The 15785-nt window shown below is 38.5% G+C and overlaps 4 non-coding genes across 4 annotated transcripts; all 4 read left to right on the forward strand.

Moving 5' to 3' along the window:
* Positions 1-2477: 2477 nt before the first annotated feature.
* Positions 2478-2593, forward strand: LOC127410503 (U5 spliceosomal RNA). The gene has a single exon (XR_007892147.1). It is a non-coding gene; the product is annotated as a U5 spliceosomal RNA (small nuclear RNA).
* Positions 2594-6133: 3540 nt separating this feature from the next.
* Positions 6134-6249, forward strand: LOC127410484 (U5 spliceosomal RNA). The gene has a single exon (XR_007892128.1). It is a non-coding gene; the product is annotated as a U5 spliceosomal RNA (small nuclear RNA).
* A 3540-nt stretch (positions 6250-9789) lies between these two features.
* On the forward strand, positions 9790-9905 carry LOC127410485 (U5 spliceosomal RNA). The gene has a single exon (XR_007892129.1). It is a non-coding gene; the product is annotated as a U5 spliceosomal RNA (small nuclear RNA).
* A 3540-nt stretch (positions 9906-13445) lies between these two features.
* LOC127410486 (U5 spliceosomal RNA) lies at positions 13446-13561 on the forward strand. The gene has a single exon (XR_007892130.1). It is a non-coding gene; the product is annotated as a U5 spliceosomal RNA (small nuclear RNA).
* The last annotated feature ends 2224 nt before the right edge of the window (positions 13562-15785 follow it).

The following is a 15785-nucleotide window of genomic DNA, read 5'->3' on the forward strand; positions in this document are numbered from 1 at the left end:
TTTGGCAATTTCAAGCATTGTATAGCCTTAATTCCTCAAAACAATGATTGACTGACGAGTTTCTAGAGAAAGCTGTTTCTTTTTTGCCATTTTTGACCTAATATTGACCTTAAGACATGCCAGTCTATTGCATACTGTGGCAACTCAAAAACAAACACAAAGACAACGTTAAGCTTCATTTAACGAACCAAATAGCTTTCAACTGTGTTTGATATAATGGCAAGTGATTTTTTAGTACCAAATTAGCAATTTAGCATGATTACGCAAGGATAAGGTGTTGGAGTGATGGCTGCTGGAAATGGAGTCTGTCTAGATTTGGCCAAAAATGACTTTTTTCAAATAGTGATGGTGCTGTTTTTTACACCAGTAATGTCCTGACTATACTTTGTGATCAGTTGAATGCCACTTTGGTGAATTAAAGTACCAATTTCCTTGCGAATCAGCAAAATCTGTACATTATTTCAAACTTTTGGCCGCCAGTGTATATGTATACTGTATATATTTCTTTCTCTTTTTTAAGCTTAAATCACAATATACCTGAACTGCCATGGACTATTAGTGCAATTGTCTGGAATAGTATCTTTATTTTGAAACAAAGATGAATTCACTATGAAACAAGCAATCTGTTATCAGTGTTAACATGTACTGTAAACTGTGACTGACATTTATGACTGCTGAAATAGCTATAGGTTATTCAAAAGTTACACTCCAAAAAATTTTTTTGCTGCTTGTTCAGTTTAGTTAATTAAAATGAACTAAAGCAACACAATTCTAGAAAATTTTGTCACAACTTGATTTCATTGCGTTCTGTCTATTTAAATTTGATTTAAATCCATTTGAGTTGGGACTGTATGAACACTTTTTGTGGTGTTAATGTGGCGTTGATTAAACTGGACAGGGGATTTCCATTTCCTAGCATGCTTTTCATGGGACGCCATAAGGAGAGTAAGTGTTCAAATTAAGTGTTATTGTTTGTGTTTTTGTGCAAGATGAATAAATGTGGGGTAGTTGTTTGTGTTTAATGCTTTGTTATGTTGAGATTTAGAAGAGTTTCTGATATGTTGGAGTTTTGGGGGCTACCATTACGGTGAACAGTGGAGCTTGAGCTAACGATGAGGACAGGTAGCTGTTGCATAGTAATTTGATTGCTAACTTGTTGAGCAAATGCTGTGTTAACTAAAGCATAGTTGTTAATGTGTAGAAGGGATGTCATGTATGATTTGAATTGTGTTTTGAGTATGCAGCACGATCTCCAATTAAGGCTCTTTTTGGGGCATGTGTTGTTTTCAGAGAATCACGTTATTGATGACGAATGAAGCCTCATTTTCTGTCCAATCTCGTGCGAACTTCGCTTTACGTGTCGGAATGTTTGAATCCAGACCTTGGTGTGTGACAAGGAGCTTGTATATACAAGCGATAACACCTCATCCACGCTGAGACATTTTATAGCTTTGCATGAGAATGCACGCAATCCTGAGGTTGTAGAAAACTACCCTCTCCTCCAAGTTTGTTTATAATGTTGGCTGCGCTATCAAAATTTCACGGAATATATTTGATTAAAAAAAAAAGAAAAGAAAATAAGAAATTAGCAGCAGATCCTTCAAGTCCTGTAAGTTGCGAGGTGGAGCCACCGTGGATCTGACTTGTTGGTCCAGCACATCCCACAGACGCTCAGTCGGATTGAGATCTGAGGAATTTGGAGGCCAGGGCAACACCTTGAACTCTTCATCATGTTCCTCAAACCATTCCCGAACAATGTGTGCAGTGTGGCAGGGCACATTATCCTGCTGAAAGGGTCCACTGCCATCAGAGAATTCCATTGCCATGAAGGGGTGTCAAATTGACGTCCACATGAATGGCCGGTCCCAGGGTTTCCCAGCAGAACATTGCCCAGAGCATCACACCTCTTCCTCCGGCTTGTCGTTTTTCTACAGTGCATCCTGGTGCCATCACTTCCCCAGGTAAATGGCGCACACGTACACGGCCGTCCAAGTGATGTAAAAGAAAATGGAACTCATCGGACCAGGCAACCTTCTTACACTGCTCCAAGGTCCAGTTCTGACGCTTGTAGGAGCTTTCGACGGTGGACAGGGGTCATCATGGGCACTCTGACCATCCAATCCATATGGTTAGGATTAGGGTGGGGGCGGGATTAGGGCGTCTGGTGCCTGCCAGGAACAAACTGAGGCCCCTTTGCACAATGGGCGAGAAAGAGAGAGAATCACGTGACATTGGGGGAGGGGCTCTGTTACAGTTGTGAGCTCCCATAATGCATTGCTTGCTCAACTTACTTGTACATATTATGCAGTGTTTATATATTTATATTCATCTTAAATTTAAATCCTCATTGCTCTATGTGTTTCTTGCAGTGTACTGATTTGGTTGGTGTTATTTGCCAACTGCCACTATGTAGTAACCGTCAGTGGTGTTTGTGTCTCCATTGGTCTTAAAGTGATCCTGCCCCTTTATCATTTAGTTCACTCATGTTTCACCTCATATCGCATAAATCTTTCGCCTTTTACTAAAGATTTCCGTGGGGAGGAATGCAATGAGTATATTGTAATTTTTTGATGCCCTACTTTATTGTGGGGCTGATGAACTTGTAAAGGGAAGAACTAATAAGTGAATATGTTGATAAGAATGTGTCATTATAGTTAAAGTGAGCACTTCACGTGCGTTGCAGCAGTACTTAACAACAATTAATCCTAAAGCTGGCTGGCTTCCTTTTTTTTGTGTTTTTACGTGAATTCTTTAGAATTGTTAGTTTAGGACCATTGGAGCTACATGTTGTACTGGGAATACATTCCTGAGCATTTAGTAGTAAGAACAGAGTAAGAATCTGTATTCTGTCATTTTGTTAATTTTTAGTTTTTTAATGACAGTGGGGGCTCATTCCAAGTTACAGCAGTTTTATTATTGTAATAACTTACTATAGTACTATATGGTATTTACTGTATTTATACTGTATTTTCATTAATGGGTAATTACATTGTAAGGGCTAGGCTGAAAGAGAGTTCTGCATATTTGAAAGTATGGGAGAAACTTTGATAACTTCAAACTGCACCCTGGATTATTCCACAAGTAATGTCATGTAGACAGTGTGTCTATAAAGCCACCCAAATGCATTGATTTTTAACCAAAAGGTATTCTGGTTTATTTTAGTAATAGGTTTTATAAATCCTCAATACTGAACTGGTGAGTCTGTCAATTGATCATGGCATTGCATGTGTATAGGCTAATGCTGTCTGACCAATTGAACATTTTTTATGAAATGCAATATATATATTTATGGAAAGAAATTGTTACTTTTATTCACCAAAGTGGCATTCAACTGATCACAATATATAGTCAGGACATTAATAACGTGAAACATTACTATTGCAATTCTTCCCATAAGGCCTGCGCCCCCGAGTCTTCTCTTTACTGTTGTACATGAAACTGATGTTGAGCGGGTAGAATTCAATGAAGCTGTCAGCTGAGGACATGTGAGTCTTCAATTTCTCAAACTAGAGACTCTGATGTACTTATCCTCTTGTTTAGTTGTACATCTTGGCCTTCCACATCTCTTTCTGTCCTTGTTAGAGCCAGTTGTCCTTTGTCTTTAAAGACTTCAGTGTACACCTTTGTATGAAATCTTCATTTTTTTTAAAATTTTTTTGGCAATTTCAAGCATTGTATAGCCTTAATTCCTCAAAACAATGATTGACTGACGAGTTTCTAGAGAAAGCTGTTTCTTTTTTGCCATTTTTGACCTAATATTGACCTTAAGACATGCCAGTCTATTGCATACTGTGGCAACTCAAAAACAAACACAAAGACAACGTTAAGCTTCATTTAACGAACCAAATAGCTTTCAACTGTGTTTGATATAATGGCAAGTGATTTTTTAGTACCAAATTAGCAATTTAGCATGATTACGCAAGGATAAGGTGTTGGAGTGATGGCTGCTGGAAATGGAGTCTGTCTAGATTTGGCCAAAAATGACTTTTTTCAAATAGTGATGGTGCTGTTTTTTACACCAGTAATGTCCTGACTATACTTTGTGATCAGTTGAATGCCACTTTGGTGAATTAAAGTACCAATTTCCTTGCGAATCAGCAAAATCTGTACATTATTTCAAACTTTTGGCCGCCAGTGTATATGTATACTGTATATATTTCTTTCTCTTTTTTTAAGCTTAAATCACAATATACCTGAACTGCCATGGACTATTAGTGCAATTGTCTGGAATAGTATCTTTATTTTGAAACAAAGATGAATTCACTATGAAACAAGCAATCTGTTATCAGTGTTAACATGTACTGTAAACTGTGACTGACATTTATGACTGCTGAAATAGCTATAGGTTATTCAAAAGTTACACTCCAAAAAATTTTTTTGCTGCTTGTTCAGTTTAGTTAATTAAAATGAACTAAAGCAACACAATTCTAGAAAATTTTGTCACAACTTGATTTCATTGCGTTCTGTCTATTTAAATTTGATTTAAATCCATTTGAGTTGGGACTGTATGAACACTTTTTGTGGTGTTAATGTGGCGTTGATTAAACTGGACAGGGGATTTCCATTTCCTAGCATGCTTTTCATGGGACGCCATAAGGAGAGTAAGTGTTCAAATTAAGTGTTATTGTTTGTGTTTTTGTGCAAGATGAATAAATGTGGGGTAGTTGTTTGTGTTTAATGCTTTGTTATGTTGAGATTTAGAAGAGTTTCTGATATGTTGGAGTTTTGGGGGCTACCATTACGGTGAACAGTGGAGCTTGAGCTAACGATGAGGACAGGTAGCTGTTGCATAGTAATTTGATTGCTAACTTGTTGAGCAAATGCTGTGTTAACTAAAGCATAGTTGTTAATGTGTAGAAGGGATGTCATGTATGATTTGAATTGTGTTTTGAGTATGCAGCACGATCTCCAATTAAGGCTCTTTTTGGGGCATGTGTTGTTTTCAGAGAATCACGTTATTGATGACGAATGAAGCCTCATTTTCTGTCCAATCTCGTGCGAACTTCGCTTTACGTGTCGGAATGTTTGAATCCAGACCTTGGTGTGTGACAAGGAGCTTGTATATACAAGCGATAACACCTCATCCACGCTGAGACATTTTATAGCTTTGCATGAGAATGCACGCAATCCTGAGGTTGTAGAAAACTACCCTCTCCTCCAAGTTTGTTTATAATGTTGGCTGCGCTATCAAAATTTCACGGAATATATTTGATTAAAAAAAAAAGAAAAGAAAATAAGAAATTAGCAGCAGATCCTTCAAGTCCTGTAAGTTGCGAGGTGGAGCCACCGTGGATCTGACTTGTTGGTCCAGCACATCCCACAGACGCTCAGTCGGATTGAGATCTGAGGAATTTGGAGGCCAGGGCAACACCTTGAACTCTTCATCATGTTCCTCAAACCATTCCCGAACAATGTGTGCAGTGTGGCAGGGCACATTATCCTGCTGAAAGGGTCCACTGCCATCAGAGAATTCCATTGCCATGAAGGGGTGTCAAATTGACGTCCACATGAATGGCCGGTCCCAGGGTTTCCCAGCAGAACATTGCCCAGAGCATCACACCTCTTCCTCCGGCTTGTCGTTTTTCTACAGTGCATCCTGGTGCCATCACTTCCCCAGGTAAATGGCGCACACGTACACGGCCGTCCAAGTGATGTAAAAGAAAATGGAACTCATCGGACCAGGCAACCTTCTTACACTGCTCCAAGGTCCAGTTCTGACGCTTGTAGGAGCTTTCGACGGTGGACAGGGGTCATCATGGGCACTCTGACCATCCAATCCATATGGTTAGGATTAGGGTGGGGGCGGGATTAGGGCGTCTGGTGCCTGCCAGGAACAAACTGAGGCCCCTTTGCACAATGGGCGAGAAAGAGAGAGAATCACGTGACATTGGGGGAGGGGCTCTGTTACAGTTGTGAGCTCCCATAATGCATTGCTTGCTCAACTTACTTGTACATATTATGCAGTGTTTATATATTTATATTCATCTTAAATTTAAATCCTCATTGCTCTATGTGTTTCTTGCAGTGTACTGATTTGGTTGGTGTTATTTGCCAACTGCCACTATGTAGTAACCGTCAGTGGTGTTTGTGTCTCCATTGGTCTTAAAGTGATCCTGCCCCTTTATCATTTAGTTCACTCATGTTTCACCTCATATCGCATAAATCTTTCGCCTTTTACTAAAGATTTCCGTGGGGAGGAATGCAATGAGTATATTGTAATTTTTTGATGCCCTACTTTATTGTGGGGCTGATGAACTTGTAAAGGGAAGAACTAATAAGTGAATATGTTGATAAGAATGTGTCATTATAGTTAAAGTGAGCACTTCACGTGCGTTGCAGCAGTACTTAACAACAATTAATCCTAAAGCTGGCTGGCTTCCTTTTTTTTGTGTTTTTACGTGAATTCTTTAGAATTGTTAGTTTAGGACCATTGGAGCTACATGTTGTACTGGGAATACATTCCTGAGCATTTAGTAGTAAGAACAGAGTAAGAATCTGTATTCTGTCATTTTGTTAATTTTTAGTTTTTTAATGACAGTGGGGGCTCATTCCAAGTTACAGCAGTTTTATTATTGTAATAACTTACTATAGTACTATATGGTATTTACTGTATTTATACTGTATTTTCATTAATGGGTAATTACATTGTAAGGGCTAGGCTGAAAGAGAGTTCTGCATATTTGAAAGTATGGGAGAAACTTTGATAACTTCAAACTGCACCCTGGATTATTCCACAAGTAATGTCATGTAGACAGTGTGTCTATAAAGCCACCCAAATGCATTGATTTTTAACCAAAAGGTATTCTGGTTTATTTTAGTAATAGGTTTTATAAATCCTCAATACTGAACTGGTGAGTCTGTCAATTGATCATGGCATTGCATGTGTATAGGCTAATGCTGTCTGACCAATTGAACATTTTTTATGAAATGCAATATATATATTTATGGAAAGAAATTGTTACTTTTATTCACCAAAGTGGCATTCAACTGATCACAATATATAGTCAGGACATTAATAACGTGAAACATTACTATTGCAATTCTTCCCATAAGGCCTGCGCCCCCGAGTCTTCTCTTTACTGTTGTACATGAAACTGATGTTGAGCGGGTAGAATTCAATGAAGCTGTCAGCTGAGGACATGTGAGTCTTCAATTTCTCAAACTAGAGACTCTGATGTACTTATCCTCTTGTTTAGTTGTACATCTTGGCCTTCCACATCTCTTTCTGTCCTTGTTAGAGCCAGTTGTCCTTTGTCTTTAAAGACTTCAGTGTACACCTTTGTATGAAATCTTCATTTTTTTTAAATTTTTTTTGGCAATTTCAAGCATTGTATAGCCTTAATTCCTCAAAACAATGATTGACTGACGAGTTTCTAGAGAAAGCTGTTTCTTTTTTGCCATTTTTGACCTAATATTGACCTTAAGACATGCCAGTCTATTGCATACTGTGGCAACTCAAAAACAAACACAAAGACAACGTTAAGCTTCATTTAACGAACCAAATAGCTTTCAACTGTGTTTGATATAATGGCAAGTGATTTTTTAGTACCAAATTAGCAATTTAGCATGATTACGCAAGGATAAGGTGTTGGAGTGATGGCTGCTGGAAATGGAGTCTGTCTAGATTTGGCCAAAAATGACTTTTTTCAAATAGTGATGGTGCTGTTTTTTACACCAGTAATGTCCTGACTATACTTTGTGATCAGTTGAATGCCACTTTGGTGAATTAAAGTACCAATTTCCTTGCGAATCAGCAAAATCTGTACATTATTTCAAACTTTTGGCCGCCAGTGTATATGTATACTGTATATATTTCTTTCTCTTTTTTTAAGCTTAAATCACAATATACCTGAACTGCCATGGACTATTAGTGCAATTGTCTGGAATAGTATCTTTATTTTGAAACAAAGATGAATTCACTATGAAACAAGCAATCTGTTATCAGTGTTAACATGTACTGTAAACTGTGACTGACATTTATGACTGCTGAAATAGCTATAGGTTATTCAAAAGTTACACTCCAAAAAATTTTTTTGCTGCTTGTTCAGTTTAGTTAATTAAAATGAACTAAAGCAACACAATTCTAGAAAATTTTGTCACAACTTGATTTCATTGCGTTCTGTCTATTTAAATTTGATTTAAATCCATTTGAGTTGGGACTGTATGAACACTTTTTGTGGTGTTAATGTGGCGTTGATTAAACTGGACAGGGGATTTCCATTTCCTAGCATGCTTTTCATGGGACGCCATAAGGAGAGTAAGTGTTCAAATTAAGTGTTATTGTTTGTGTTTTTGTGCAAGATGAATAAATGTGGGGTAGTTGTTTGTGTTTAATGCTTTGTTATGTTGAGATTTAGAAGAGTTTCTGATATGTTGGAGTTTTGGGGGCTACCATTACGGTGAACAGTGGAGCTTGAGCTAACGATGAGGACAGGTAGCTGTTGCATAGTAATTTGATTGCTAACTTGTTGAGCAAATGCTGTGTTAACTAAAGCATAGTTGTTAATGTGTAGAAGGGATGTCATGTATGATTTGAATTGTGTTTTGAGTATGCAGCACGATCTCCAATTAAGGCTCTTTTTGGGGCATGTGTTGTTTTCAGAGAATCACGTTATTGATGACGAATGAAGCCTCATTTTCTGTCCAATCTCGTGCGAACTTCGCTTTACGTGTCGGAATGTTTGAATCCAGACCTTGGTGTGTGACAAGGAGCTTGTATATACAAGCGATAACACCTCATCCACGCTGAGACATTTTATAGCTTTGCATGAGAATGCACGCAATCCTGAGGTTGTAGAAAACTACCCTCTCCTCCAAGTTTGTTTATAATGTTGGCTGCGCTATCAAAATTTCACGGAATATATTTGATTAAAAAAAAAAGAAAAGAAAATAAGAAATTAGCAGCAGATCCTTCAAGTCCTGTAAGTTGCGAGGTGGAGCCACCGTGGATCTGACTTGTTGGTCCAGCACATCCCACAGACGCTCAGTCGGATTGAGATCTGAGGAATTTGGAGGCCAGGGCAACACCTTGAACTCTTCATCATGTTCCTCAAACCATTCCCGAACAATGTGTGCAGTGTGGCAGGGCACATTATCCTGCTGAAAGGGTCCACTGCCATCAGAGAATTCCATTGCCATGAAGGGGTGTCAAATTGACGTCCACATGAATGGCCGGTCCCAGGGTTTCCCAGCAGAACATTGCCCAGAGCATCACACCTCTTCCTCCGGCTTGTCGTTTTTCTACAGTGCATCCTGGTGCCATCACTTCCCCAGGTAAATGGCGCACACGTACACGGCCGTCCAAGTGATGTAAAAGAAAATGGAACTCATCGGACCAGGCAACCTTCTTACACTGCTCCAAGGTCCAGTTCTGACGCTTGTAGGAGCTTTCGACGGTGGACAGGGGTCATCATGGGCACTCTGACCATCCAATCCATATGGTTAGGATTAGGGTGGGGGCGGGATTAGGGCGTCTGGTGCCTGCCAGGAACAAACTGAGGCCCCTTTGCACAATGGGCGAGAAAGAGAGAGAATCACGTGACATTGGGGGAGGGGCTCTGTTACAGTTGTGAGCTCCCATAATGCATTGCTTGCTCAACTTACTTGTACATATTATGCAGTGTTTATATATTTATATTCATCTTAAATTTAAATCCTCATTGCTCTATGTGTTTCTTGCAGTGTACTGATTTGGTTGGTGTTATTTGCCAACTGCCACTATGTAGTAACCGTCAGTGGTGTTTGTGTCTCCATTGGTCTTAAAGTGATCCTGCCCCTTTATCATTTAGTTCACTCATGTTTCACCTCATATCGCATAAATCTTTCGCCTTTTACTAAAGATTTCCGTGGGGAGGAATGCAATGAGTATATTGTAATTTTTTGATGCCCTACTTTATTGTGGGGCTGATGAACTTGTAAAGGGAAGAACTAATAAGTGAATATATTGATAAGAATGTGTCATTATAGTTAAAGTGAGCACTTCACGTGCGTTGCAGCAGTACTTAACAACAATTAATCCTAAAGCTGGCTGGCTTCCTTTTTTTTGTGTTTTTACGTGAATTCTTTAGAATTGTTAGTTTAAGACCATTGGAGCTACATGTTGTACTGGGAATACATTCCTGAGCATTTAGTAGTAAGAACAGAGTAAGAATCTGTATTCTGTCATTTTGTTAATTTTTAGTTTTTTAATGACAGTGGGGGCTCATTCCAAGTTACAGCAGTTTTATTATTGTAATAACTTACTGTAGTACTATATGGTATTTACTGTATTTATACTGTATTTTCATTAATGGGTAATTACATTGTAAGGGCTAGGCTGAAAGAGAGTTCTGCATATTTGAAAGTATGGGAGAAACTTTGATAACTTCAAACTGCACCCTGGATTATTCCACAAGTAATGTCATGTAGACAGTGTGTCTATAAAGCCACCCAAATGCATTGATTTTTAACCAAAAGGTATTCTGGTTTATTTTAGTAATAGGTTTTATAAATCCTCAATACTGAACTGGTGAGTCTGTCAATTGATCATGGCATTGCATGTGTATAGGCTAATGCTGTCTGACCAATTGAACATTTTTTATGAAATGCAATATATATATTTATGGAAAGAAATTGTTACTTTTATTCACCAAAGTGGCATTCAACTGATCACAATATATAGTCAGGACATTAATAACGTGAAACATTACTATTGCAATTCTTCCCATAAGGCCTGCGCCCCCGAGTCTTCTCTTTACTGTTGTACATGAAACTGATGTTGAGCGGGTAGAATTCAATGAAGCTGTCAGCTGAGGACATGTGAGTCTTCAATTTCTCAAACTAGAGACTCTGATGTACTTATCCTCTTGTTTAGTTGTACATCTTGGCCTTCCACATCTCTTTCTGTCCTTGTTAGAGCCAGTTGTCCTTTGTCTTTAAAGACTTCAGTGTACACCTTTGTATGAAATCTTCATTTTTTTTAAATTTTTTTTGGCAATTTCAAGCATTGTATAGCCTTAATTCCTCAAAACAATGATTGACTGACGAGTTTCTAGAGAAAGCTGTTTCTTTTTTGCCATTTTTGACCTAATATTGACCTTAAGACATGCCAGTCTATTGCATACTGTGGCAACTCAAAAACAAACACAAAGACAACGTTAAGCTTCATTTAACGAACCAAATAGCTTTCAACTGTGTTTGATATAATGGCAAGTGATTTTTTAGTACCAAATTAGCAATTTAGCATGATTACGCAAGGATAAGGTGTTGGAGTGATGGCTGCTGGAAATGGAGTCTGTCTAGATTTGGCCAAAAATGACTTTTTTCAAATAGTGATGGTGCTGTTTTTTACACCAGTAATGTCCTGACTATACTTTGTGATCAGTTGAATGCCACTTTGGTGAATTAAAGTACCAATTTCCTTGCGAATCAGCAAAATCTGTACATTATTTCAAACTTTTGGCCGCCAGTGTATATGTATACTGTATATATTTCTTTCTCTTTTTTTAAGCTTAAATCACAATATACCTGAACTGCCATGGACTATTAGTGCAATTGTCTGGAATAGTATCTTTATTTTGAAACAAAGATGAATTCACTATGAAACAAGCAATCTGTTATCAGTGTTAACATGTACTGTAAACTGTGACTGACATTTATGACTGCTGAAATAGCTATAGGTTATTCAAAAGTTACACTCCAAAAAATTTTTTTGCTGCTTGTTCAGTTTAGTTAATTAAAATGAACTAAAGCAACACAATTCTAGAAAATTTTGTCACAACTTGATTTCATTGCGTTCTGTCTATTTAAATTTGATTTAAATCCATTTGAGTTGGGACTGTATGAACACTTTTTGTGGTGTTAATGTGGCGTTGATTAAACTGGACAGGGGATTTCCATTTCCTAGCATGCTTTTCATGGGACGCCATAAGGAGAGTAAGTGTTCAAATTAAGTGTTATTGTTTGTGTTTTTGTGCAAGATGAATAAATGTGGGGTAGTTGTTTGTGTTTAATGCTTTGTTATGTTGAGATTTAGAAGAGTTTCTGATATGTTGGAGTTTTGGGGGCTACCATTACGGTGAACAGTGGAGCTTGAGCTAACGATGAGGACAGGTAGCTGTTGCATAGTAATTTGATTGCTAACTTGTTGAGCAAATGCTGTGTTAACTAAAGCATAGTTGTTAATGTGTAGAAGGGATGTCATGTATGATTTGAATTGTGTTTTGAGTATGCAGCACGATCTCCAATTAAGGCTCTTTTTGGGGCATGTGTTGTTTTCAGAGAATCACGTTATTGATGACGAATGAAGCCTCATTTTCTGTCCAATCTCGTGCGAACTTCGCTTTACGTGTCGGAATGTTTGAATCCAGACCTTGGTGTGTGACAAGGAGCTTGTATATACAAGCGATAACACCTCATCCACGCTGAGACATTTTATAGCTTTGCATGAGAATGCACGCAATCCTGAGGTTGTAGAAAACTACCCTCTCCTCCAAGTTTGTTTATAATGTTGGCTGCGCTATCAAAATTTCACGGAATATATTTGATTAAAAAAAAAAGAAAAGAAAATAAGAAATTAGCAGCAGATCCTTCAAGTCCTGTAAGTTGCGAGGTGGAGCCACCGTGGATCTGACTTGTTGGTCCAGCACATCCCACAGACGCTCAGTCGGATTGAGATCTGAGGAATTTGGAGGCCAGGGCAACACCTTGAACTCTTCATCATGTTCCTCAAACCATTCCCGAACAATGTGTGCAGTGTGGCAGGGCACATTATCCTGCTGAAAGGGTCCACTGCCATCAGAGAATTCCATTGCCATGAAGGGGTGTCAAATTGACGTCCACATGAATGGCCGGTCCCAGGGTTTCCCAGCAGAACATTGCCCAGAGCATCACACCTCTTCCTCCGGCTTGTCGTTTTTCTACAGTGCATCCTGGTGCCATCACTTCCCCAGGTAAATGGCGCACACGTACACGGCCGTCCAAGTGATGTAAAAGAAAATGGAACTCATCGGACCAGGCAACCTTCTTACACTGCTCCAAGGTCCAGTTCTGACGCTTGTAGGAGCTTTCGACGGTGGACAGGGGTCATCATGGGCACTCTGACCATCCAATCCATATGGTTAGGATTAGGGTGGGGGCGGGATTAGGGCGTCTGGTGCCTGCCAGGAACAAACTGAGGCCCCTTTGCACAATGGGCGAGAAAGAGAGAGAATCACGTGACATTGGGGGAGGGGCTCTGTTACAGTTGTGAGCTCCCATAATGCATTGCTTGCTCAACTTACTTGTACATATTATGCAGTGTTTATATATTTATATTCATCTTAAATTTAAATCCTCATTGCTCTATGTGTTTCTTGCAGTGTACTGATTTGGTTGGTGTTATTTGCCAACTGCCACTATGTAGTAACCGTCAGTGGTGTTTGTGTCTCCATTGGTCTTAAAGTGATCCTGCCCCTTTATCATTTAGTTCACTCATGTTTCACCTCATATCGCATAAATCTTTCGCCTTTTACTAAAGATTTCCGTGGGGAGGAATGCAATGAGTATATTGTAATTTTTTGATGCCCTACTTTATTGTGGGGCTGATGAACTTGTAAAGGGAAGAACTAATAAGTGAATATGTTGATAAGAATGTGTCATTATAGTTAAAGTGAGCACTTCACGTGCGTTGCAGCAGTACTTAACAACAATTAATCCTAAAGCTGGCTGGCTTCCTTTTTTTTGTGTTTTTACGTGAATTCTTTAGAATTGTTAGTTTAGGACCATTGGAGCTACATGTTGTACTGGGAATACATTCCTGAGCATTTAGTAGTAAGAACAGAGTAAGAATCTGTATTCTGTCATTTTGTTAATTTTTAGTTTTTTAATGACAGTGGGGGCTCATTCCAAGTTACAGCAGTTTTATTATTGTAATAACTTACTATAGTACTATATGGTATTTACTGTATTTATACTGTATTTTCATTAATGGGTAATTACATTGTAAGGGCTAGGCTGAAAGAGAGTTCTGCATATTTGAAAGTATGGGAGAAACTTTGATAACTTCAAACTGCACCCTGGATTATTCCACAAGTAATGTCATGTAGACAGTGTGTCTATAAAGCCACCCAAATGCATTGATTTTTAACCAAAAGGTATTCTGGTTTATTTTAGTAATAGGTTTTATAAATCCTCAATACTGAACTGGTGAGTCTGTCAATTGATCATGGCATTGCATGTGTATAGGCTAATGCTGTCTGACCAATTGAACATTTTTTATGAAATGCAATATATATATTTATGGAAAGAAATTGTTACTTTTATTCACCAAAGTGGCATTCAACTGATCACAATATATAGTCAGGACATTAATAATGTGAAAAATTACTATTACAATTTGAAAAAAATAAAATATGTCAGAGCTTCTTAAATTATTTCAAAGAGTTCTCATCAAAAAATCCTCCACATACAGCAGTGACCGCTTTGCAGATCCTTGGCATTCTAGCTGTCACTTTGTCCAGATACTCAGGTGACATTTCACCCCACGCTTCCTGTAGCACTTGCCATAGATGTGGCTGTCTTGTCGGGCACTTCTCACGCACCTTACAGTCTAGCTGATCCACAAAAGCTCAATGTGGTTAAGATCCATAACACTCTTTTCCAATTATCTGTTGTCCAATGTCTGTGTTTCTTTGCCCACTCTAACCTTTTCTTTTTGTATTTCTGTTTCAAAAGTGGCTTTTTCTTTGCTTTTCTTCTCATAAGGCCTGCACCCCTGAGTTTTCTCTTTACTGTTGTACATGAAACTGGTGTTGAGCGGGTAGAATTCAATGAAGCTGTCAGCTGAGGACATGTGAGTCTTCAATTTCTCAAACTAGAGACTCTGATGTACTTATCCTCTTGTTTAGTTGTACATCTGGCCTTCCACATCTCTTTCTGAAAATGGAACTCATTGGACCAGGCAACCTTCTTACACTGCTCCAAGGTCCAGTTCTGATACTCACGTGCCCATTGTAGGAGTTTTTGACGGTGGACAGGGTCATCATGTGCATCAAGTTCGGACCAGATGGGATAGCCTTAGTTGCCTTCGTTCATTGATGATCCTTTACGCCCAACACCCTATTGCCAGTTTGTGGTTTGTCACTTCTCGGACCACTGTCAGTAGGTCCTCTCCACTGCTGACCTGGAGCACCCTACAAATATTTGCCGTTTCATAGATGCGCTGACCCAGTCATCTAGCCATATCAATTTGGCCCTGGTTAAAGTCTCTCCGGTCTTTACTCCTGCCCATTTCTCCTGCTTTCAACACATTGACTACGAGAACTGATTGTTGGCTTATTGTTGGTTCTGGTTCTACCCAGACCTTGAGACCTGGCCTTGTTAAGAGATGATCAACGTTATTTGCTTCACCTGTGAATGGTATTTGTGTATATATATGGTCTAATGATATATATATATATATCACTGATTTTTGAGATAAGGGACAAAACATGTTTAAAATCTGAGTTTTTATTTTTAATTCTAAATTAATTTGAAATGGATATATTTGTAGACAAAGGTCTCAGCTAACGAACGATGACGCTTTTTTCTTTTTCTGAAAATTGACATTTATTCACTTCATATCTTGCATCTTACTGTCATTTGTGTCAACTCTGTCAGACACACCAAAAGCATGCTATTTTAATTTGATTCATCCCACAAGTGTAAAGTCTTTAATTGTCTAATAATATTGTTCAGTAAAGGAGTTAAGTGATAAAATACATTCAATATTTTTTTTATGTTTTCATACTATTCTGAAAATTCTGACTGAGTTGACCAAATGTAATATT

Source organism: Myxocyprinus asiaticus, chromosome 19 (assembly GCF_019703515.2).
Source record: "Myxocyprinus asiaticus isolate MX2 ecotype Aquarium Trade chromosome 19, UBuf_Myxa_2, whole genome shotgun sequence".
Classification (NCBI taxonomy): domain Eukaryota; kingdom Metazoa; phylum Chordata; class Actinopteri; order Cypriniformes; family Catostomidae; genus Myxocyprinus; species Myxocyprinus asiaticus.